This window comes from Nerophis ophidion, linkage group LG01 (genome assembly GCF_033978795.1).
Source record: "Nerophis ophidion isolate RoL-2023_Sa linkage group LG01, RoL_Noph_v1.0, whole genome shotgun sequence".
NCBI lineage: Eukaryota > Metazoa > Chordata > Actinopteri > Syngnathiformes > Syngnathidae > Nerophis > Nerophis ophidion.
In genome coordinates, this window is record NC_084611.1 from 67,353,472 (window position 1) to 67,378,165 (window position 24,694).

General features: G+C 43.0%; 4 long non-coding RNA genes across 4 annotated transcripts; 2 read left to right on the forward strand and 2 right to left on the reverse strand.

The window, feature by feature from the left end:
- Positions 1 to 14,992, reverse strand: LOC133558154 (uncharacterized). Its single transcript, XR_009807901.1, has 3 exons — positions 14,706 to 14,992; positions 9,658 to 9,757; positions 1 to 4,742 (listed from the first exon to the last, which is right to left on the reverse strand). It is a non-coding gene; the product is annotated as an uncharacterized LOC133558154 (long non-coding RNA).
- On the forward strand, positions 14,720 to 18,063 carry LOC133558148 (uncharacterized). The gene is made up of 2 exons (XR_009807900.1): positions 14,720 to 14,801; positions 16,879 to 18,063. It is a non-coding gene; the product is annotated as an uncharacterized LOC133558148 (long non-coding RNA).
- Positions 16,886 to 24,013, reverse strand: LOC133558161 (uncharacterized). The gene is made up of 2 exons (XR_009807903.1): positions 23,723 to 24,013; positions 16,886 to 19,622 (listed from the first exon to the last, which is right to left on the reverse strand). It is a non-coding gene; the product is annotated as an uncharacterized LOC133558161 (long non-coding RNA).
- LOC133558158 (uncharacterized) lies at positions 18,965 to 23,196 on the forward strand. The gene is made up of 3 exons (XR_009807902.1): positions 18,965 to 19,395; positions 19,561 to 19,657; positions 23,076 to 23,196. It is a non-coding gene; the product is annotated as an uncharacterized LOC133558158 (long non-coding RNA).
- Positions 24,014 to 24,694: the final 681 nt, after the last annotated feature.

Here is a 24,694-nt window from a genome sequence, read left to right on the forward strand (position 1 = left end):
CACTATTGATTATTGATTAACTCCTGGCCTTTTTAGATGCCCAATAGACTCAATCAATTCTGAACATTTTTGTATATTATATATATATATATTTTTGTGGTATCAGTGTCGTAGTGCCTAATAATTGCGCGTATTTGAGTAATTGACATTTGTTGTGCCGACGCTGCTTCACACCTGAAGTACAAATACAAAAAGTACTTTGTGACAGACTCAAGCCGTCGTGCGGGTTCCAAGGACCACTAAGGAATGACATTATGGCGAGCAGGGTTAGACTTCTGTATTTCAAAGAATAAATGTCTCTTGCCGGGTTGCTTTTCAGCCTTGCCGTCCGCTGCTCGCTCTTCCGCTCCAACTTTTCAGCTTCTTGCGTCGTCTCCTTTCTTGGGCTCTCCATCTCTCTCGTTCGGCATCCGCTTCTCTCTTGCTCAGTCTCTTCTCTCCGTCTCTCTTCCCGTCTCTCCTCCCCACGTTCACGGCTGTCGCCCTTTTTATACAGTGCGAGGTAATTATTTAATTGTGCCCAGCTGGACGACCCGCGCACCTGATAACAATTGTGGCGTCGCTCCCGCCGCGCCCCACCTCGTCACTCGCTCCCCGTCCACGCCTCCTTGCTGCCATCTTGGGCCAGGCTCCGGCGTGCCCTGCCTTGCTGTCGGACTGCCGGCCACGCCTCCTCGCCGCCATCTTGGGCCGGGCTACGGTGTGCCCTGCCTCGTTGTCGGACTGCCGGCTCCGTCTCTCCACATACTTCAATTGATTTAGACAAAGTTTAGCTAGCAAACACTAGGCAAAAATGTAAGTAAATCTGTTTTCACACAACTTGTCTCACACTTGTTAGCTAGTTAGCAAGGAGACGAGCTAACTATAACAGACTGACCGTTTGTCCTCTTTTGCGGGGCTGTCTGGTCGGGGTTTCTTAAATGCCTCAAATGTTCGGCATTTTGAGTTAGGGTTGCGTGTATTTTCAATGTACGTTTAGGGTTGAGAAGGGGTTAAAAACAAAACAAATAGTGGAGGCTGCACAAGCAGCAGCATTCGTGAGGGAGAGGCAGAGACAGAGAGCTTGAGAGGAGGGAGTCGAGAAACAGACAAGACAAGAGGGACATGCCGAAACGTAAATGCAACTTTACAGATGATTTGCAGAAAAAGTATCTGTGTTTTTGTCCTGGCCGCGACACATGGGAAACAGAATGCACAGTGTGCAAAGCAGGAACATATGTATCTGTGGCAAATAAAGGGGCCATCGATCTACAAGCCCATATCGACACTACAAAGCACAAAACAGCTCTGCAGGGCGAGAGCTCGTCTGCTAAATTGATAGAGTACTTTTGAGCGACCTGGAAGCGGAGAAGACATTGTAAAAAGCAGCAGAGGGTGTTTTAGCATTCCACAAAATCAAACACCATAACAGTTACAGGTCGAAGGATTGCAGCAGTGCTTTGCTTAAAAAAGCATTCCAGACTCAGACACAGCAAAAACGTTTTCAAACGCACGCACCAAAACAGAGGCGATTGTCAACAGTGTTATATCGCCCCACAGCATTGAAATTGCACTAGAGGCGCTCAAATAAATAAAGTAGAAGCATTTAAGTCTCACCTTAAAACTCATCTGTATACTCTAGCCTTTAAATAGACCTCCTTTTTAGACCAGTTGATCTGCCGCTTCTTTTCTTTCTCCTATGTCCCCCCCTCCCTTGTGGAGGGGGTCCGGTCCGATGACCATGGATGAAGTACTGGCTGTCCAGAGTCGAGACCCAGGATGGACCGCTCGTCGGGACCCAGGATGGACCGCTCGCCTGTATCGGTTGGGGACATCTCTACGCTGCTGATCCGCCTCCGCTTGAGATGGTCTCCTGTGGACGGGACTCTCGCTGCTGTCTTGGATCCGCTTGAACTGAACTCTCGCGGCTGTGTTGGAGCCACTATGGATTGAACTTTCACAGTATCATGTTAGACCCGCTCGACATCCATTGCTTTCGGTCCCCTAGAGGGGGGGGGTTGCCCACATCTGAGGTCCTCTCCAAGGTTTCTCATAGTCAGCATTGTCACTGGCGTCCCACTGGATGTGAATTCTCCCTGCCCACTGGGTGTGAGTTTTCCTTGCCCTTTTCTGGGTTCTTCCGAGGATGTTGTAGTCGTAATGATTTGTGCAGTCCTTTGAGACATTTGTGATTTGGGGCTATATAAATAAACATTAATTGATTGATTGATAAAGTATTGTGGCATGCTACAAATGGAAGTAACCATGGTGCAGTGAAAATATTCCCAATCATAATCCAGTATTTTGACTGGAAGAAAGGTGGTGTACAATCAACAATGCTTGAGGTCAAAGACACACCTAATGAGACAGCTGACACCATTGCAAACTACTTGATTGAAACACTGAGAAAAAATAATTTGTCAGAAAAATGTACTGCATTTACTGGTGACAACTGCAACACAATCTTCGGAGGAATCAGATGTGATGAAGGGGGGAAGAATGTGTATGCAAATTTGAAGAAGTTGCTCCAGAACAAGACGCTGATGGGTGTGGGTTGCCCAGCACACATAATGAACAATTGTGTCCATCATGGCGCAGACACACTTGATATTGAAATTGAAAATATCATAATGAAAATCTACCAGTACTTCCACATTTACACTGTGCGCACTGAGAGTTTGAAGAAGTATTGACTTTGTTGATGTTGAATACAGAAAGTTCCTTTCCCACAGCAAGACACGATGGCTGTCAATATTCCCTGGAATTGAGAGGCTGCTGCAGATGTTTTCAGCATTAAAGGGATATGTTCTGTCACAGGAAAATACACCTCCAATGATCAGTAGGTTTTTTGAAAATTACTTGAAATTTACTTTTGGCACATGCATTCACTCATGTGTGTGTTCCACTCACCAATTTAAGAAATGGAAAAGGAAAATAATTCCATTGTTGAAGTGCGTAACATCTTACAGAGAGTCCACAAAACATTTGGGGAACGGCAGAGGAACAACTTCATGTCCCTGAGAGTTAAGGGATACCTGGCACAGAAGTGCACATATGGGCATGGAAAAGAATGTGACCAGTTCTGTGCTGATATACAGGGTCTCTAGAGTGCATGCCTGCAGTATCTCCAGAGGTGGATGGCACCCATGGAAGAATAAACCACATTCATGTGGATGGATTTGAGTCAGACACCAAGTTGGAATGATGTGGAAGCCTCCATCAAGTACCTGGGAGAAAAGGGGGTGCCAATTGATGATGATGATGATGCCAATCTCAAGAAATTAACCAAGAGTAGCAACAGTGATGGAGAGTTAAATGGCCTGCAAGTGCACCAGAAGTGGTGCAAATATTTTGAGAAGGCCCAAAGCATTGCATGTTACTCAGAGCTAGGGTTGCAAAATTTCGGAAATATTCAAAGTTGGAAATTTTCCATGGGAATTAATGGGACTAAACATTGAATGCAACATACTAGATCATGCAGTATGATTATTAGCTAAAATAACCTTATTTAATGCAAATTCAGTAGAATTTCAACCCTTGACAGTGCATTCCTATATAACATGTGCAGTGCATTCTTCCATCACATGCACAGATAATTTCCAGCATTCTACACACTACAGCAGGGCTATTGAGGCCACATTAGTATTTGAGCCCAAGGACTTCATCCAGTCAGGTACATTTTGATGATATTACTGGGGTAAATATATTTGACATATGGTATCAATAGGGACTTCTGGTCGGCTGTAATGGCCAACTTCCAAATTTTAACTACACAGTAGACACTCTGGGGGCCTTATACACTCCCATATCACATGGACGGGTGGGTTGGAGCTCGGAGGTGCGGCGAGCCCCTCATTGCCTCCTCGGTAGGCGCAGACAATAGTCTGGTGGCCTGCCATTCCCCTTGGTGAGGGAATGAGGTTTTAATTTTTAAATTATAATTTTATTTTTTTAAGTCGAGACCCAGGATGGACCGCTCGTCGGGACCCAGGATGGACCGCTCGCCTGTATCGGTTGGGGACATCTCTACGCTGCTGATCCGCTTGAGATGGTTTCCTGTGGACGGGACTCTCGCTGCTGTCTTGGATCCGCTTGAACTGAACTCTCGCGGCTGTGTTGGAGCCACTATGGATTGAACTTTCACAGTATCATGTTAGACCCGCTCGACATCCATTGCTTTCGGTCCCCTAGAGAGGGGGGGTTGCCCACATCTGAGGTCCTCTCCAAGGTTTCTCATAGTCAGCATTGTCACTGGCGTCCCACTGGATGTGAATTCTCTCTGCCCACTGGGTGTGAGTTTTCCTTGCCCTTTTGTGGGTTCTTCCGAGGATGTTGTAGTCGTAATGATTTGTGCAGTCCTTTGAGACATTTGTGATTTTGGGCTATATAAATAAACATTGATTGATTGATTGATTAATGGAGGTGGATTGGGTGGTCAGTTGTTGTCACTTCCGGTTTGTGTGTTGTCGCGCGGGTCTCTTTTCCTGTTGGTCTGGGTCTGTGCCCGTCTTTTGGGGCCTTGCCCATGGCTTCTTGGTCTTGTGCGAGGGATTGGCTGCTGTTGTGGTTTTAAGCAGCGTGTGCACGTGGTTGTTTTCAGGGCTGGCAAACTCGCCAGCTTCGGTCTCGTTTGTTGTTGTGTTGGTGGGCTTGTTGGATATTGGCCCGGGCCTGCCCTCACGCTCTGCGCTGTCCTTTATGCCCAGTGTCATGTCATCGTCTGGGTGCGGGGGTTGTCCCTGGGGGGGGGTGCACGGCCGGACCTGTGGAGGGCACGGGGTGAGTGAAGGGATCGGCTGGTTCTCGGTGGACAGTGGGTTCTGGGGCTTGATTGCTGATGGATTTGTGTGTGAGTATGTAAGTAATTATTATTGTTTAATATATACATGTGTGTGTATGTATGTATTTTAGGGCTGGGCGATATGGCCTTTTTTTAATATCGTGATATTTAGCCTTGAATTAATACTTGATGCATATAATCACACAAGTATGATGATTCTATTCTTTTGTTAAAACATTCTTCTTCATACTGCATTAATATATGCTCATTTTAAACTTGAAGGAAAAAACGTTTTTTAAAAATCACTATTTATTTATCAATCTGGAAATGTTTGCCTCTGCATTTTGATGGTGTGGGCGTGTTGCACCGAACGAAGATGTTTAGTGAGTACTCTTCATTCTCTAGCAGTTGACTTTTCAAATGATGTTACACATTAGCAGTAATGCTACACTATTGCCCCTGTTTGACATATTCCCACTTGAAGCCAAACTATCGCCAGACAATGGACACCCTGCTGTTTTTTGGGGGAATTAATTCTTCCTTCATTTGTTACCAGATCCGCACGTTCTCTCTCTCATATTACCACTCGCACGGCTGCGCAAGCATCAAAGCAAACGTTACCTATGCCTAATTTGGAGTGCATCACTCAGATATATATACAAAAGTAACACATTCCATTTTAGAAAAACAAACAATTAAACTATTAAGCAAACACTTGAATAATATTTATTACTAGAAACAAGGTAAAAAAACGGTTTAAACTAAACTAAAACTGGATCCGTTTAGCACACACCTTCTAAAACTTGTAGATCACCCACTTTATTTTCAGGATTAAAAATAAAAGTTTTTCCCAAAACTAATTATTGTTGGCGCTCACAAAGTCTGCATGATTTCGATTGTTGTTGATGGGTAAGGGATCTGTGGTGCCTATGTCTACGTCACGGATTACGTGACTGGCTTGCTCATTTTCTCTCAAAATGGCTCTGGAATCTCCGTGAGATTGATACTACTTCGATGAAAAACAGTATTTTCTCTGATGATAATGATGCCGATGATGATGATGATGATGAATATATTTTTTTAGAAAGATGCACACTAGTATGTGGATGAAGTTTAGCTGGCAGACTTTACTTAAATACTGTATATTATTTTACACAACTACGGTTCTCTTGGTAGCTAACTAACGAACAAGCTAACTAAGTGAATTGAAGTGAAGTGAATTATATTTATATAGCGCTTTTCTCTAGTGAAATTATATTTATATAGCGCTTTACATAGTGAAACCCAATATCTAAGTTATATTCAAACCAGTGTGGGTGGCACTGGGAGCAGGTGGGTAAAGTGTTTTGCCCAAGGACACAACGGCAGTGACTAGGATGGCGGAAGCGGGAATCGAACCTGCAACCCTCAAGTTGCTGGCACGGCCACTTTACCAACCGAGCTATGCCGCCCCAACTAACACTCTTACAAAAAAAATATCAGAGCTTGCATCCTCCAGATGTCTGACAAGCCACTGCTTTAAATGCTTCCACATCACAGATGTACTGCGGTTCAAAGAAAAGTAAACTTTTATTGCAAGTTATTTTTTAATTTTTTTTGACGTGTCCAGTTTTTACATTTATCTCTTCCTGTTATGCGGGGATAACTGGTCGTGCTAGCACTTGCATCTCTGTTTCTGTCCGACATCACTGACTATTATTGACAATTGAATTTGACTGCAAGAAACTTTTTTACGATTCTTGTCCACAACAACAAATTGCTCCACCTTTCCTAGTTACTGTGATTTGTAACACCAGTCCATATGTTTATGGGAAACATGTCTCTGGGACTCAAGAAGTGTAAGTTCACAACATCCTTTCAGATTTTACTCTTGTGTCAGGGACTCCGGACCTGATCCTAGTAACATCACTGAAAAATTGATTCCAACTAACCTGACACACCCTATGGATTGGTCTCTTTGATGTTTCAAGCTGCATGTAAGTTACATGAGACTTCCAGTGGAAGTCTAATAATTTCTTGGGAAATCTAATGTTGCAACTTTGTTGCTGTTTTTGTTCTTACATGTCTGACATTCTTGATTAAAACCTGCTCCAAGATCCTCCCACTTACTACTATATAAAAAGAGACAGCAACACCCATCCATCATCTTCCGCTTATCCGAGGTCGGGTCGCGGGGGCAACAGCCTAAGCAGGGAAGCCCAGACTTCCCTATCTCCAGCCACTTCGTCTAACTCTTCCCGGGGATCCCGAGGCGTTCCCAGGCCAGCCGGGAGACATAGTCTTCCCAACGTGTCCTGGGTATTCCCCGTGGCCTCCTACCAGCTGGACGTGCCCTAAACACATCCTTAGGGAGGCGTTCGGGTGGCATCCTGACCAGATGCCCGAACCACTTCATCTGGCTCCTCTCGATGTGGAGGAGCAGCGGCTTTACGTTGAGTTCCTCCCGGATGGCAGAGCTTCTCACCCTATCTCTAAGGGAGAGCCCCGCCACCCGGCGGAGGAAACTCATTTCGGCCGCTTGTACCCGTGATCTTATCCTTTCGGTCATGACCCAAAGCTCATGACCATAGGTGAGGATGGGAACGTAGATCGACCGGTAAATTGAGAGCTTTGCCTTCCGGCTCAGCTCCTTCTTCACCACAACGGATCGATACAACGTCCGCATTACTGAAGACGCCGCACCGATCCGCCTGTCGATCTCACGATCCACTCTTCCCCCACTCGTGAACAAGACTCCTAGGTACTTGAACTCCTCCACTTGGGGCAGGGTCTCCTCCCCAACCCGGAGATGACACTCCACCCTTTTCCGGGCGAGAACCATGGACTCGGACTTGGAGGTGCTGATTCTCATTCCGGTCGCTTCACACTCGGCTGCGAACCGATCCAGTGAGAGCTGAAGATCCCGGCCAGATGAAGCTATCAGGACTACATCATCTGCAAAAAGCAGAGACCTAATCCCGTGGCCACCAAACCGGAACCCCTCAACGCCTTGGCTGCGCCTAGAAATTCTGTCCATAAAAGTTATGAACAGAATCTGTGACAAAGGACAGCCTTGGCGGAGTCCAACCCTCACTGGAAATGTGTCCGACTTACTGCCAGCAATGTGGACCAAGCTCTGACACTGATCATACAGGGAGCGGGACAGCAACACCTGTTGTGTCAATTCGGAAGAAGACACATTTTGTGGACTCATCATTCTGCATCAAAAATGGTTTCCTACAAGTTGACCGTCTACACTAGCAAAGAAGCCAATGCCAACACCGTGAACAGCATCTACATAAAGCTGGTGGGCACAAAAGGCGAGAGTGATCGCAAATGGCTGAACATTTGGCCCCTCTTCTGGGGATCAGTAAGTATGGATACAAACTTTTTGCTGTGTTGTAAATGCTTTTTGCTAACTCGCAAGTACATTAAATCAAATGATTAGTGCAACTAGTAAACACATGCAGAGTAAGATAATAATATTAATAATAATATAATGGATTTAATTTATATAAAAGTGTGAAGTGTTTTGCCCAAGTTCACAACTGCAGTGACTAGGATTGAGGAAGCTGGAATCGTACCAAAAATCCTCAATTTCACTGGATGGCTGCTGATCCATCTGAGTCACACCTTGAATAGCTTCTGTTATTGGAAGACACACTAAATTAGCAATGCTGCAACTTGAGATAAGTAGCCAGGAAATACCTAGATATTGAATGTTTGTGTGGTATCGTAGATTCAACATTCAAACGATGATATTCAAGCTTTTTTGTCCTGTGTGTATTTTGTTAAACTTGCCAAATGCAATTTGGGATACTATGAAGTAGGGCTGGGCGATATACCGATATAAGCGCTATATCGCGGGTTTGTCTTTGTGGGATATAGAAAATGACTATTTTGTGACATTCGAGTATACGTTCTCACGCAGTTGCTTTTGGCTGCAGGTATTACACTACAGGCTCTTCCCACTCCTTCTTGTGTCTCCTTCTCACCGACAGCAAGCGCACAAACTTACACATGTCACATACTGTCTTGTCATACGTCACATACGTATACGCCCTCGCCGAGCAGCGAGGTAGCAGACTGGGTAACGTTAGCTGTGATGCTAGCGAAGCCGTGCGAGTGGTGATACGAGAGAAAGAATAAATGATAAATGGGTTGTATTTGTATAGCGCTTTTCTACCTTCAAGGTATTCAAAGCGCTTTGACACTACTTCCACATTTAACCATTCACACACACATTCACACACTGATGGAGGGAGCTGCCATGCAAGGCGCTAACCAGCACCCATCAGGAGCAAGGGTGAAGTGTCTTGCTCAGGACACAACGGACGTGACGAGGTTGGTACCAGGTGGGGATTGAACTAGGGACCCTTGGGTTGCGCACAGCCACTCTCCCACTGCGCCACGCAGAAGGTGCAAATAAAGGAAGAATCAATTCCCAAGAAAAACACCAGGGGGTCCATCGTCTGGCGGGATGCAGGAATATGTCGAATAGACAACTTTAATGTGTAAAGTGTGGGGCACAAGCGTTGCAACCAAACGTAGCATTACTGCTAATATGTAGCATCATTTGAAAAGTCCCCTGCTAATATTTTTAATAAATACAGATTTGGTCAATTAACTTAGTTGTGATTTCCTTCTCTGCATGAAAGTTTAAAATGAGCATATATTAATGCTGTATGAACAAGAATGTTTTAATTTAGACTCATAGAATCATCATACTGCTGTAATTATATGTATCAAGTGTTAATTCAAGGCTAAGGCAAAATATCGAGATATATATCGTATATTGCGATATGGCCTAAAAATATTGAGATATTAAAAAAAGGCCATATCGCCCAGCTCTACTATGAAGACAACAAGAATGATAAATACATTTTGTCCCAGCTATTAATAATATCAAAGATTCTCACCTGGTGGTGAGTTGGCTGCGATGGTGGGGGAGGATGCCGGACAGACCTGGGAGGCCCAAACGCATTGTGAGGGTCTGCTGGGAACGTCTGGCAGAGTCTCCTGTCAGAGAGAGTTTCAATTCACACCTCCGGGAGAACTTTGAACATGTCACGAGGGAGGTGCGGGACATTGAGTCCGAGTGGACCATGTTCCAAACCTCTATTGTCGAGGCGGCTGATTGGAGCTGTGGCCGCAAGGTTGTTGGTGCCTGTCGTGGCGGTAATCCCAGAACCCGTTGGTGGACACCAGCAGTGAGGGATGCCGTCAAGCTGAAGAAGGAGTCCTATCGGGTTCTTTTGGCTCATAGGACTCCGGAGGCAGTGGACGGGTACCGACGGGCCAAGCGGTGTTCAGCTTTAGCGGTCGCGGAGGCAAAAACTCGGACATGGGAAGAGTTCGGGGAAGCCATAGAAAACGACTTCCGGGCGGCTTCGAAGCGATTCTGGACCACCATACGGCGCCTCAGGAAGGGGAAGCAGTGCACTATCAACACCGTGTATGGTGCGGATGGTGTTCTGCTGACTTCGACTGCGGATGTTGTGGATCGGTGGAGGGAATACTTCGAAGACCTCCTCAATCCCACCAACACGTCTTTCTTTGAGGAAGCGGTGCCTGGGGAATCTGTAGTGGACTCTCCTATTTCTGGGGCTGAGGTCGCTGAGGTAGTTAAAAAGCTCCTCGGCGGCAAGGCCCCAGGGGTGGACGAGATCCGCCCGGAGTTCCTTAAGGCTCTGGATGCTGTGGGGCTGTCTTGGTTGACAAGACTCTGCAGCATCGCGTGGACATCGGGGGCGGTACCTCTGGATTGGCAGACCGGGGTGGTGGTCCCTCTCTTTAAGAAGGGGGACCGGAGGGTGTGTTCCAACTATCGTGGGATCACACTCCTCAGCCTTCCCGGTAAGGTTTATTCAGGTGTACTGGAGAGGAGGCTTCGCCGGATAGTCGAACCTCGGATCCAGGAGGAACAGTGTGGTTTTCGTCCTGGTCGTGGAACTGTGGACCAGCTCTATACTCTCGGCAGGGTTCTTGAGGGTGCATGGGAGTTTGCCCAACCAGTCTACATGTGCTTTGTGGACTTGGAGAAGGCATTCGACCGTGTCCCTCGGGAAGTCCTGTGGGGAGTGCTCAGAGTGTACGGGGTATCGGACTGTCTTATTGTGGCAGTCCGCTCCCTGTATGATCAGTGCCAGAGCTTGGTCCGCATTGCTGGCAGTAAGTCGGACACGTTTCCAGTGAGGGTTGGACTCCGCCAAGGCTGTCCTTTGTCACCGATTCTGTTCATAACTTTTATGGACAGAATTTCTAGGCGCAGCCAAGGCGTTGAGGGGTTCCGGTTTGGTGGCCACGGGATTAGGTCTCTGCTTTTTGCAGATGATGTAGTCCTGATGGCTTCATCTGGCCGGGATCTTCAGCTCTCACTGGATCGGTTCGCAGCCGAGTGTGAAGCGACCGGAATGAGAATCAGCACCTCCAAGTCCGAGTCCATGGTTCTCGCCCGGAAAAGGGTGGAGTGCCATCTCCGGGTTGGGGAGGAGACCCTGCCCCAAGTGGAGGAGTTCAAGTACCTAGGAGTCTTGTTCACGAGTGGGGGAAGAGTGGATGGTGAGATCAACAGGCGGATCGGTGCGGCGTCTTCAGTAATGCGGACGTTGTATCGATCCGTTGTGGTGAAGAAGGAGCTGAGCCGGAAGGCAAAGCTCTCAATTTACCGGTCGATCTACGTTCCCATCCTCACCTATGGTCATGAGCTTTGGGTCATGACCGAAAGGATAAGATCACGGGTACAAGCGGCCGAAATGAGTTTCCTCCGCCGTGTGGCGGGTCTCTCCCTTAGAGATAGGGTGAGAAGCTCTGCCATCCGGGAGGAGCTCAACGTAAAGCCGCTGCTCCTCCACATCGAGAGGAGCCAGATGAGGTGGTTCGGGCATCTGGTCAGGATGCCACCCGAACGCCTCCCTAGGGAGGTGTTTAGGGCACGTCCAGCTGGTAGGAGGCCACGGGGAAGACCCAGGACACGTTGGGAAGACTATGTCTCCCGGCTGGCCTGGGAACGCCTCGGGATCCCCCGGGAAGAGCTAGACGAAGTGGCTGGAGATAGGGAAGTCTGGGCTTCCCTGCTTAGGCTGCTGCCCCCGCGACCCGACCTCGGATAAGCGGAAGATGATGGATGGATGGATGGATGGATGGTGTCAATCTGCCCACCTCTACTTATAGCTTGATCCAGCATTTGAGTTAGAAGCGTCCCTGACGTACTCAAAGTCTAAAAGACACGGTCACTCACTCACTCTCCATGCGTCCGACGGCCACGCCTCATTTTTCACATGAAAAACGATACATTGTGAATAACTCGTCTTTAAAATCACAGTAACTTGTTGGGTGCAACCGTCGTTGTTCGCTGTTGACAAAAATAAACTATTCAGTTTGTAGTCAGTGATGTTTTATTGGGATTTTTCAAACAGAAAACAAACCGGCCACTGTAAAAACACAGCGGGTGAAAACTAAATACGTCACAGACGCGAACACCTCGCCCAATTTGCAAAGGGGACCTTGCTACACTGTTATTAGCTAACAGAGAGACAAAGTTGTGTGAACAACTTTACGTCATTTTTTTGTGTATCTTCCTAAAAAACCATCGTTACAAAATGCTCTTTTTCTTTTTGAGGAAGCTCAATGTATTTGGTACCATTTTGTTGTTATTGCTCCTTTTTTGACTATTTGTTCACAAAAAAACACATTCCTCTTTTTAGCAGCACTTTGCTTGCCCTTGCTTTTAAATGGAGTCAACAGTTAAAAGTTTAATAGTTATTATTTTTGTAACTGTCAAATGAGCAGCATAAAAATTCAGTATAAATTCATATTTCTGTATGAAGTAGTCCTCATTTTTGTCCGTTAGCACATGTCTAACAATATCTCAATGTGAATTTAAAAACAATTGTTAAAGCCACTGAAGAGGTGTACTTTCATAATTTGAATAGTCAATTTATCTTTATGCTAGTCAATGACAAGTCGACTATCAAAACAGCTGTTAGTTAAAACTTTATTGACTAGCAAAAAAACTGTTTTCAGCAGACTCGACAAGCACAGTTTGAAGCCTATTTGTATCTGCTCAGCGCAGACGCCATCACCTCCACACAGTGTTGCAACGTGCTAGTTTACCCCGTGTCCTGTCATTTGTTTTCTCTTAGGAGGTTACTTACAGTGTGGACTGTGAAAACACCCTGGGACAGCTGATTCTGATCGAAGTAGACAAAAAAGCATGGTTCCTGAGTGACGCTTGGTTCCCTGAAAAGGTGGAAATCAAAACACCCGAAGGCGACGTCTACACTTTCCCCATCTACTGCTGGATCAGTGACAGCGAGACTCATCGCTTCAGAGAGGGGAAAGGTAGGTTGCTTTGTGCGCTTGTCTGCCACCGTTCCTTCCTTTTTGTTTTGTATATCAATGTGAATTTAAGACTCTGTCATACATTCATGTTTTGTGTGTCTCTAAATAGTTGCTGTTCTGCTAGGTAGTCTTTACTTGCTAGCTTAGCAGACAGTTAGCAGTCCGTCAATAAAGACTCCCTTTGAGTTCCATTTTAAAGCATTAATAAACTGAAACGAAATCATATCAATTATAACTTACATAAAATACCGAATTATATTTTTTTAACATCCAACGTAAACAAACCTTCCAGTCTGATGCTAATGTACGTAAAGAAAATTCACATAAGTACTACCAATTAGCAATAGTCATTTTACAGTAGGGATGTCAAAAGTGAGGCCCGCGGGCCGGATCAGGTCCGCAAACAGGTTTTATGAGTTTGCTAAGTATAAAAATGACCCAAAATTTTTGAATGAAAGAGCTAAATGTTCTAAATGTGTCCACTAGATGTCACAATAGCAATGTGTTTGTATATGATGCGACAAATGTAAAAAAATAAACAAACCACATGAGTTTAGTGCACAAGTCGCAGAAAATGAACAAACTACTGAAATAACATCCTGTAATTTGATTTTGATAATATGTTTTTTTTATTTTGATAGATTGAGAATTATCACCATGAGTTGATTGTTGAACATTATCACATAATTTATTCAGAAAGTATAAACAACGACAAATAAAGGTAGAATACTATTAACCGCGACATGTAAGTGTAAAACAAAACAACAACATTACGATTTGTACATTTTTGAAATGTGCTTGTTCAATCTTCAATCTGAAATTGTCTTTATTTTTAAGTTATCGTGTCGTGATTTTACCAGTCCGGCTCACTTGGGAGTAGATTTTTCTCCATGTGGCCCCTGATCTAAAATGAGTTTGACACTGCTGTTTTACAGGGTGATTTTAACAATCTTGACTCTAAAGTCACCTTTGACCAAAAAAAAAAGATATTTTCTGCAATTTCTTCCCCCCATTTTCGACAAGATTACCAGGCTAAACATACAGTTTTGAACAATTTTATCTTTAAAATGGCATCATGGTACTTTTTGCAAAGTGTTTTCAAATAAGAGACAAATATTTACTCCTCATTTAAAGGCCTACAGAAATGAGATTTTCTTATTTAAACGGGGATAGCAGGTCCATTCTATGTCATACTTGATCATTTCGCGATATTGCCATATTTTTGCTGAAAGGATTTAGTAGAGAACATCCACGATAAAGTTCACAATTTTCGGTGCTAAGAGAAAAGCCCTGCCTCTACCGGAAATCGCAGACGATGACGTCACATGATGCTGGCTCCTCACATATTCACATTGATTTTAATGGGAGCCTCCAAGAAAAAGTGCTATTCAGACCGAGAAAACGACAATTTCCCCATTAATTTGAGCGAGGATGAAAGATTCGTGTTTGAGGATATTGATAGCGACGGACTAGAAAAAAAAAAAAAAAAAAAAAGTTTAAAAAAACCTAAACGCGATTGCATTGGGACGGATTCAGATGTTTTTAGACACATTTACTAGGATAATTCTGGGAAATCCATTATCTTTCTATTGTGTTGCTAGTGTTTTAGTGAGTTTAACATTACCTGATAGTTGGAGGTGTGTCTCCACGGGTGTCTTGACGCCAATGTCTCAGAGGAGTCAAAGGAAGCTATGGACGGCACAAGCTCAGCTTTTCTCCGGTAAGAAGCGACTTTTTAACCACAATTTTCTCACCGAAACCTGCTGGTTGACATTCCGTCGTGATTCATGTTGGCTTGACCGCGCTCTGATCCATAGTAAAGTTTCACCTCCAGGAATTTTAAACAAGGAATAACAGTGTGTTTGTGTGGCTAAAGGCTAAAGCTTCCCAACTCCATCTTTCTACTTTGACTTCGCCAATATTAATAGCACAAATTGCAAAAGATTCAGCTACACAGATCTCCAATATACTGTGTAATTATGCGGTTAAAGCAGACGACTTTTAGCTGTGTGTGTGCGCAGCGCTCATACTTCCTAAAAACCTGTGACGTCTTGCGTACACATCATCATTACACTGCATTTTCAAGACAAAACTCCCGGGAAATTTAAAATTGCAATTTAGTAAACTAAAAAGGCCATATTGGCATGTGTTGCAATGTTAATATTTCATCATTGATATATGAACTATCAAACTGCGTGGTGGGTAGTAGTTGGTTTCAGTATGCCTTTAACCCCTTTGTCAATTTGGGTCTCCTTTTGACTCCCATTGTAACAATTTTACATTATACTAAAACCAGACATGTTATTATGCTTTCACTATACAAATACTAAATCGATCCAAGCATCTCCCTTTAAAATACAAGGAAAAATATTTTTGGGTGTAATTACACTTCTCAATCACCAGTTAATGTTAGAGCTATATCATTCTTTTGCAGTGTTTTGCAAAATTGTTAATTCAAATTTAAAAATCTGCCAACAAACAATTTAAATGCAATAACACTGTGCCACCCTGTTGCCTTGAGCTGAACCCTAATCTCAAATAGGCAAAAGTTTGGGAAAATATTTCATATTTGGTGGGTTTTTTTTCATAATAAAATAATGTTGTTGTTTTTTTTTTTTGTTTTTTTTTTTTTTTTTCAAAAATAGTATAAAGCATAAAAACATTACTAATACATAAAAAACATTAAATCAATGGACAGGTCTAAAGCTGTTAAAAAAATATATAGCGTTAAAAAAATATGTATATAAAAAAATATATATGTATGACTTACTTTTAACACTTTAGAGAGTGTCTGTTTTTCTTGTTTTTTTTAAAACTGACTTTGTTCCAAAAAAATAAGGCATCAAAATCAGTGTTGTTATGAATTACTGATTTATGAAAGGCTGCAATTACCTCATCCAAAATACTCCACTTTTCCACTAGTTTTTGTAAATTCTTCATATTTTGTGTTTTTTCGTCATAAAACATGTTTTTTTCTTTTTTTTACAAAAACAGCATAAACATACAAATAGGTAAAAACGTAATATCTATGGATAGGTATGAAGCTCAAACTATGTTCAGCCGCTCCGTGGTCACCGAGAGCTAACGGATTGTACAGCCGCAGTGTCGACACATTGAGCTACTGCTCATGATTGCCTGATAGCTCGTGAAAGTTAATTCCAGATAGAAAACGGTTGTGGACATAAATCGAGGAGTCGGTCATCTGTGACATTTAACTAAGACCCAACAGTGGCGAGAAATACATAAAAAGACATTAAGACTATGTTTACACTGCAGGCCAACGTGTCCGAAAGTGGCTGACTGTTTATACTGCAAGTAAAATTAGATTTTTATCACATCGAGAGGAGCCAGATGAGGTGGTTCGGGCATCTGGTCAGGATGCCACCCGAACGCCTCCCTAGGGAGGTGTTTAGGGCACGTCCAATCGGTAGGAGGCCACGGGGAATACCCAGGACACGTTGGGAAGACTATGTCTCCCGGCTGGCCTGGGAACGCATCGGGATCCCCCGGGAAGAGCTAGACGAAGTGGCTGGGGAAAGGGAAGTCTGGGTTTCCCTGCTTAGGCTGTTGCCCCCGCGACCCGACCTCGGATGAGCGGAAGAAGATGGATGGATGGATGGATGGATGGTACTACACCAGGGAACCGATGTTTTACAAGTGATATGGCATACTTGTCAACGTTTGCATACGAAAAATGAGGGCAATGTGCTGAGTAGACAAAATAAGGCAAATACTGGACTATTGCTGTTAACTGAATAAAGCCGTTAATTGGAGCATTTGTGATAATTATTCCTTAGGTTACCCTGGGACATTACCCAGAGGACCACTTCACTGAAGAGAAACCGCGCCAGCTGCAAAGGGAGTTTAAAGCAGAGCTGGAGGTGCTGACTCCAAACTTCAAGATGAGGAACATGGATATGAAAATCCCTTACACTTACCTGATACCAGACACTGTGGAGAACAGCATCACCATCTAAAACCATTCCAATGTTGTAGACCAGGTTACATGGTATATATTCAAAAAACAACAAAATGGTCTTTTTCTGTTTTTAGCTTATATTATGCAATAATCTTTGCCTTTTCTATGACCGCAATGCTCAAAACAGGTTCTGCAGCAGAGCCTCCAAATTGAAGAAAGAAAAGATACGAGTCAAATGAAAAAGTACTTACCCTTTAAGGCAAGGGTGTGTTAACTATGGTCCGTGGGCCACATATTGCCGTTGGTCATTTTAATCCGGCCCGCCAAATATTTAATCAGAAATGACCAAAGATCTGTTTTGAGATGTGCCACAACAAAACTGATACTAGACTTTGAGGTAATAACACAAACACCTCTCCCACTAAAATTAAAATAAAAGTGTTGAGCCTTTAATACCATATGTTTCTTTGATGAAATGATATTGTTAAAACTAGATGTAATATGACCCCAAAGGGAATAAGCGGTAGAAAATGTATGGATGGACAGATGTAATATGATTAAAATAGCCCATATTTGAGAAGCCTACTCTTAGTTTCAAAGCATCACGTGCTCGCCCGCCTTGTTTGTCAAATTTCACAAGCCAATGTGGCCCCTGAGCCAAAAAGTTTGCCCACCCCTGCTTTAAAAGTGTGTGCTGAAATATACTGTCACCTGCTGGCGTGTAATATGTATTGCTTGAGCTAACTAAAGTGTCATTTTGTTTGGGGAAAATTACTTTTTGTATGCATATTGCACTGAGAAGCCACATGAGTTCTAATGTCACAATAAACTCCAGGTCCTCTTCAATGGTTATATTCACATTATTTTCCTCTCTATCATTAGTATGTATTAGTATTAGTAACTTAGAGATTTATTTACAAAAAATAGTTTTTGAGGTTTGTGGGATATATCAGTCATTCCTTAACTGTTTGAACAGTAACATTGTATTTGAATATATAGTTAAGTGATTATTTGGTGTAATATTCCAATGGCCAAACATATTAAACATACTTGTTCAATAAAACCTGTCTTGTTTTTTAATTAATACTTGGGCCTACAATGCTACTGTATTTTAATGGTGGTCATCACGGTGGTACCTGGTGAAAAATGTTTGAGAACCACAGTGATAGATGGTTTGATCCCCAAAATGTGTTGTTAAACATGAGAGGGAAGGTATAAAACAGAGTTGTCCAAAGTGTGGCCTGAGGCCCATTTTAAAATCAAACCCAATTATGGCTTTTCAACCCGTCTTTAAACTAGAGCAGATAACTGAGGGAGAAGTCAAAAAAATTGTTTCTGCATTGAAATGCGTCAAGGCGAAGGATGTGTCGAACGTAGACAGAGTTCTTAAGAACATATTCTGAAGCACTGATAAACGCAATTAAGATCTTAGTAAACCAATCACTGGCTTCAAAGAAGATACCGCCATCCTGGAAGATAGCTATGATAACACCAATTTTTCAATCTGGTCAAAAACCACTGGCATCAAATTATAGACCAATCACAGGATTGCCAAGTTTCAGAAAATGGTGAGAGTGAGATTTTACTGTCCCGATGCGTTTGAACATTTTTTTTTATTTATACCTCAAGACCAATGTCCTCAACTCCAACGACTTAGGTCATTGTTTGATTGACTCTTGTTTTACAGTGGTTCTTGAAGTGGATTCCAGGGAATCTATGTGTTCTATAAAGGGGAACCGTACTTCTTTTGGAATTGTGCCTATTATCCAAATTATTATAAAAGACATGACGACGTATTTTTCTTATTTTTTTTATGCATTCCATCTTGGAAATAAAAGTCTGCTTACATCAGCGCCAATGGGAGCTCCGCTAATTCGCCCATAAAATCCAATAAATAAATATTCAAAAACTGCCAGCAATACTGTGATATTAGAGAAATTGTTATTGTTGGAGCCAAATGTCCTTATTTGTTTATATTGTTTTTTATTTTTATTTCCTCTAATTGATTGCCGGCCTCAGCTCATGTTCAGTTTCCTCTTCGGCGGATTGCTCCGCCCACTTCCTGTTGAGAACCAGGAAGTGTTGACAGGGGTGGAACTGTTGCTATGGTGTGGTTACCATAGTAGCCCACTTAAATTGGGTCCAGGTGTGAGCACGGGCAGGGCGATTGGAGGACAAACAGTTTTCGTTCAGTGACGTGACTTGTCGTGACAATGCAGTGACAATGTGCCATTCAAGGTCAGCATACTTTGTTAAATAGCCTACATTTTGATTTAATTTTGATAGCATAAAATAAAAGGATTGTCATATCCAACAACAAACTACCGTACTGGGCATTCTATCATTTACACGTGTTAAACTGGTAAACACGGTCGCCCTCAGTATCAGCCCAGAGGTAAGAGCTGTACAGTTATTATAAGCGCTAACACAGACAAACTATTCATAGCGCCGACCTGATTACTTCCGTGTGTCCCTATGTGTGCATCATTTATTAGTCTGCTGCTTCCTCGCTTCCTGTAAGTTTATTATAGATAATAAATCATGCATCTCACCTTGACAGAAGACGTCTGAGTAGGTATTCCGAAGATTTGGTCCACTTTGACAGCCATTTACGACACAAAACTGGCGAGGACGACACGAGAAAAAAAAGACACTAGGTAAAGTTCTTTTTTTTTTTCGTCTTTTTTTGTCCTGTCCAGATTCTCAGGCAAATCCTATAGTTGATGTAGATGCCCATATCGGCTGTTCAGATTTACTTTACAAAAGAGAAGTGTAGAATACTTCTCTTGTTGCCTTATTTGAATTTGACTTTATTAAATGTATTTATATTATCATTTGGTGCAGCCGGGCCGGAGCAGGAGGGGATAGAAAGAGAAAAAAAGGAAGACAGAGGGGGAAATTGTGGGTAGAAGAGGGGGACTAGACAGAGAGACAAAAACAACAACAGCAAATACAACAATAACAACAGCAACAATAGAACAACACCAGCACATACAATATGTACAAATATGATTGTAAAAGTGATAGCAAAGAAGCAGTTAGTGACATAAATAATAATATAGAAATGACAGTAAGCATTTTTACACTACAACTGGAGCAATACAAATACCAATAGAAAAAGCGCTACACATCATGAACAATACCAATAGTTTACCTCTATTATCAACAATACAGTTTTTAAAATGCAACAATACGTATACATAATGATAACTAGAAAGATAAAAAAAAAGGAATACCGAAAGATGGAGTGAAAGAGAGAGGCAACCTATATTAATCTTGTAGATTGGTATGGTAACAATGGGTTAAGCTCTGTCAATATGCCTTGTGTTACCCAGTTTACCCTAGGGCAACAATGTTGATATATGTTTGATGAAACGTGATTATGTGCATGAGTGTATGTATGTATATGTACTTGTATATGAACAGAATGTGTATATGAATGTTTGTACAGTAAATGTATATGTACAGTATATGTATGTTTGTTTGTACAGTGAATGTGCGCGTGGATGGACGGACTTGGAGTATGTAGGTATGTACTGTATTTGTGTATGTATGTGGGAGCGTAGGTACCTATGTATGTACGTTTGTACGTATAAATAACGGTGTGTGTGAGTATATGTGTGTTTGTATGTACAATATATTTGACTCCCATTGTGCGTGGGAGCCAGAGTACGGCCCCAGCCGCCCAGAGAACCCAACCCAACTACTGTAGGTAAAGTTCTAACTTATATCTGTCAGTAGACTCACCTTGAAAGCTTTAAAAAATACCGGTGTAGTGGGTTTACATCAGGGGCGTCACTAGATCTAATACTGTACTGGGGCACACCTGGGGCACCCAGAATTCGGGAGAAAAAAAAACATTTTCAGCATTTATCCATCCATTTACTACCGCTTTTTCCCTTTCGGGGTCGCGGGGGGCGCTGGCGCCTATCTCAGCTACAATCGGGCGGAAGGCAGGGTACACCCTGGACAAGTCGCCACCTCATCGCAGGGCCAACACAGATAGACAGACAACATTCACACTCACATTCACATACTAGGGCCAATTTAGTGTTGCCAATCAACCTATCCCCAGGTGCATGTCTTTGGAAGTGGGAGGAAGCCGGAGTACCCGGAGGGAACCCACGCATTCACGGGGAGAACATGCAAACTCCACACAGAAAGATCCCGAGCCTGGATTTGAACCCAGGACTGCAGGAACTTCGTATTGTGAGGCAGACGCACTAACCCCTCTGCCACCGTGAAGCCTATTCAGCATTTATTTGTCATAAATAACAAATAGTTCTTTAAAATATTCAATCATATCAGACTATGTTGTTGTCTAGATCTTTGATTAACCACCAGAAATGTACTGCGGCAATTCATTTGGTTCTCAGTGTCTACTCTGTCATATCTCTCTGAGGCCATCAACTTCCAACAAGTATGTGCATAGTTCTAAGTCTCCTATCTGCATTTTTTATGGTCTTTACTTTTCACATGGGATTATAAGAATAGCAAAAGCTGCTCTGTTTACAAAGTTATCCCATCCTTCCTTCTGACAAAAAAGTCACCTGACCAAAAAGCATTCTGTAAGAAACTGTTATCCAAAAAATGTTTTTTTGTTTTTTCCTCATATGGGAGGTTTTGTATTTCTGCCATCCACATTCAAAATCAAATGACTCAGAGCCAAATAAAACATAAGTGGGACATAATTCATTGAGAGGCAACTTCTCTCTCTCCCTCACCTCTTCCAGCACTCTGTTGTTCCACTTTGTCAGGACAGACATTGAAATATGATTGGCAACACTAAATTGACCCTAGTGAGTGAATGCTGTCTGTCTATCTGTGATGGCCCTGCGATGAGGAGGCGACTTGTCCAGGGTGTACGCCGCCTTCCGCCCGAGTGTAGCTGAGATAGGCTCCAGCGACCCCAAAAAACGGACAAGCGGTAGAAAATAGATGGATGGAAAATCTAATTGGGGAAACAAAACCCGATGTTTTTAGCCATCTTCCTGGTGACAAATACAGACATTTTACAATTATTTTCTGACGGCAATACCAGATGCTTTAGCTGTAGCCATTGTTCTAGTGACAAAATAAGATTATTTTAGTCAAAGACAAACCAATTAACAAGATAAGTCTACTATGCTATTTTTTGTGAAATAAGCTTGATTGATTAAAAAACAAAAAAAAATCGCCGATTACTTGATGGGGGGGGATTCTTCCTGAAGAAGCAGCAGAACATAACCAACATTATATTACGATCCACTACATGGATCTTTTGTTGTTTGCTTTTGTGTATGTTTTGATCACGTTTTGGACTCTGCCGATCCTGTCAGAGGTATTTGTTGTTGACGAACCCCAAGATGCAGAGACGGACGCAGGCATAGAATATGAAAACATGATTTAATTAAAACTAAACAAGAACAAACAAATAGCACGCACGTGGGCCGAATAACAAACTAAGGGAGCTAGCACTGGAAGCTAGAAAACAAAAAGGAACTTTAGCATGGAAGCTAGAGGATAGCAAACAGAAAGACTGGAAATAACTAATGGCTAACAACAACAGCTTACCGCTACGACGACCAGGACAAAATGTAGCACAACAGGTAATAGCTGAAAAGAATCACAGACACGACAAGAGCAACATATGGCAACGCCAAGTCCGAATGACAATACAATGATCAAGCAACTGAAACAAGACAAATCAGGTACAAATAGGAGCGGGCTGATTGGCAACGGGTGTGGCCAGGTGCCAATCAGCCGCAGCTGAGGAGGAACACAGCACTCAGGGAACAAGACAGGAAGCTGACAAAATAAGAGCACTAGACAGGAACTAAATACAGGAGATACTTAACACAGAGGAAACAGACAAATGCAGAGGAAAAAATTAAAACATAGATGTGGAGAGGCGGAGCCAACGGGCCGACAGCAGGGCAGGGCACGTTGCCCTGCCCAAAATGGCGACAAAGAGGCGGAGGATGCGGTGGAGTGGAGAGGCGGGGCTTGCTGGGAGCAATGCCTCCACAATCTAAATCAGGTGCGTGGCACACACACCGGCACACAATTAACTCATCTCCTCCTGCTGTATAAAAGGGGAGAAGGAGGAGAGATCAGAGAAGGAGTTGGAGTGTCCACAGCAGATGCAGTGCGTGAAGAGCAAGAGCGACAGAGAGCAGACGATGACGGCGGCGGCGGCTGAAAAGCAGACTGGGAACGAGCAGTGAAGGAAAGAGCTGAAAAGCGATCCAAACTGCAGCCAAGCTTTATTACAAAATAAAGATGTCAAACCTGCTAGAGAGATGTCCTTCCTTGGTGGTCTGCTGAACCCAAGCGACGACAGTAAGAGACTGTCACAATAGACAAACTGTCAGGGGAAAGCCTGACAGAACCCGGTATTTGAGCACTTTCTTGTTTACATTCGTCACCATGGTTTCTTCATCTGTTTCACCTGCACTGGTGCCAGGCGCACACCTGTATGTAATTATGATTTTGTATTTAAGCCCGCCTGCTACCTTTGTTCATTCTGGACGTTTTGCTTGCTCTATGCGACAGTTACGTTGTGTATTCTCTTGTTCCTCGCTAAGTTTTAGCTTAGCCTCCGCGCGCTCGGCTCGCGCTGTTTTTGGACTTCGAACTCGAACCTTGCTAACTTTAGCATTTAGCTTCCATGCGGTGGCACACCTTTTCTTTTTTCTTTGTCAATTGTTATTTTGTATTTTTATATTAAAAACACTTCTTACCTTCAATCCTGCTTGCTCCAGTCCTTAGCATCGAGAGGTGATACTCCACGCGCATCCACCATGCGTCCACAACGTAACACATTATGTGTCATGCTTACTGGACATTCCCCCGACAGCTCCTACAGCAAATGAATATGCTTGTCTTCATACAAGGAATAACGTTAGCCAACTTAGCATTAACTTAAGACAAGACTTATGTTGCCATGAATTGATTAAGGTGGACCCCGACTTTAACAAGTCGAAAAACTTATTCGGGTGTTACCATTTAGTGGTCAATTGTACGGAATATGTACTGTATTGTGCAATCTACTAACAAAAGTTTTAGACTATAAATCAAAGCCTAGCTAGCAAGGACTTCACTTACCTCTCTAATTCCTCGCTGCTTCATCCCTGCTGCGGGCAAATAACTTTCTGGTATCCATCTAGGAATTACAGTTACGGTCAAATCAAAATGATATAATTAACAAGTTGTTGTCGGCTAACACCTACCTCGCGCAGTGATTCTCTCTCTCTCTCTCTCTCCCTCTCTTATTTCAATTCAATTTCAAGTTAATTTAAATTGTCTTTATTGACATGGGAAACATACGTTTACATTGCCAAAGTCAGAACACAATTAAAACAATTAATCACACTTAAACACCTATCGAAATGAAACATCATGCTTTGGGGCTGTTTTTCTGCTAAGGGGACAGGACGATTGATCCATGTTAAGGAAAGAATGAATGGGGCGATGTATCGTGAGATTTTCAGCCAAAACCTCCTTCCATCAGTGAGAGATTTGAATAGATGACCAAATACTTATTTTCCACCATCATTTACAAATAATTATTTAAAATTCCTACAATGTGAATTTCTGGATTTATTTTTCACATTCTGTCTCTCACAGTTGAAGTGTACCTATGATGAAAATTACAGACCTCTGTCATCATTTGAAGTGGGAGAACTTGCACAATCGGTGGATGACTAAATACG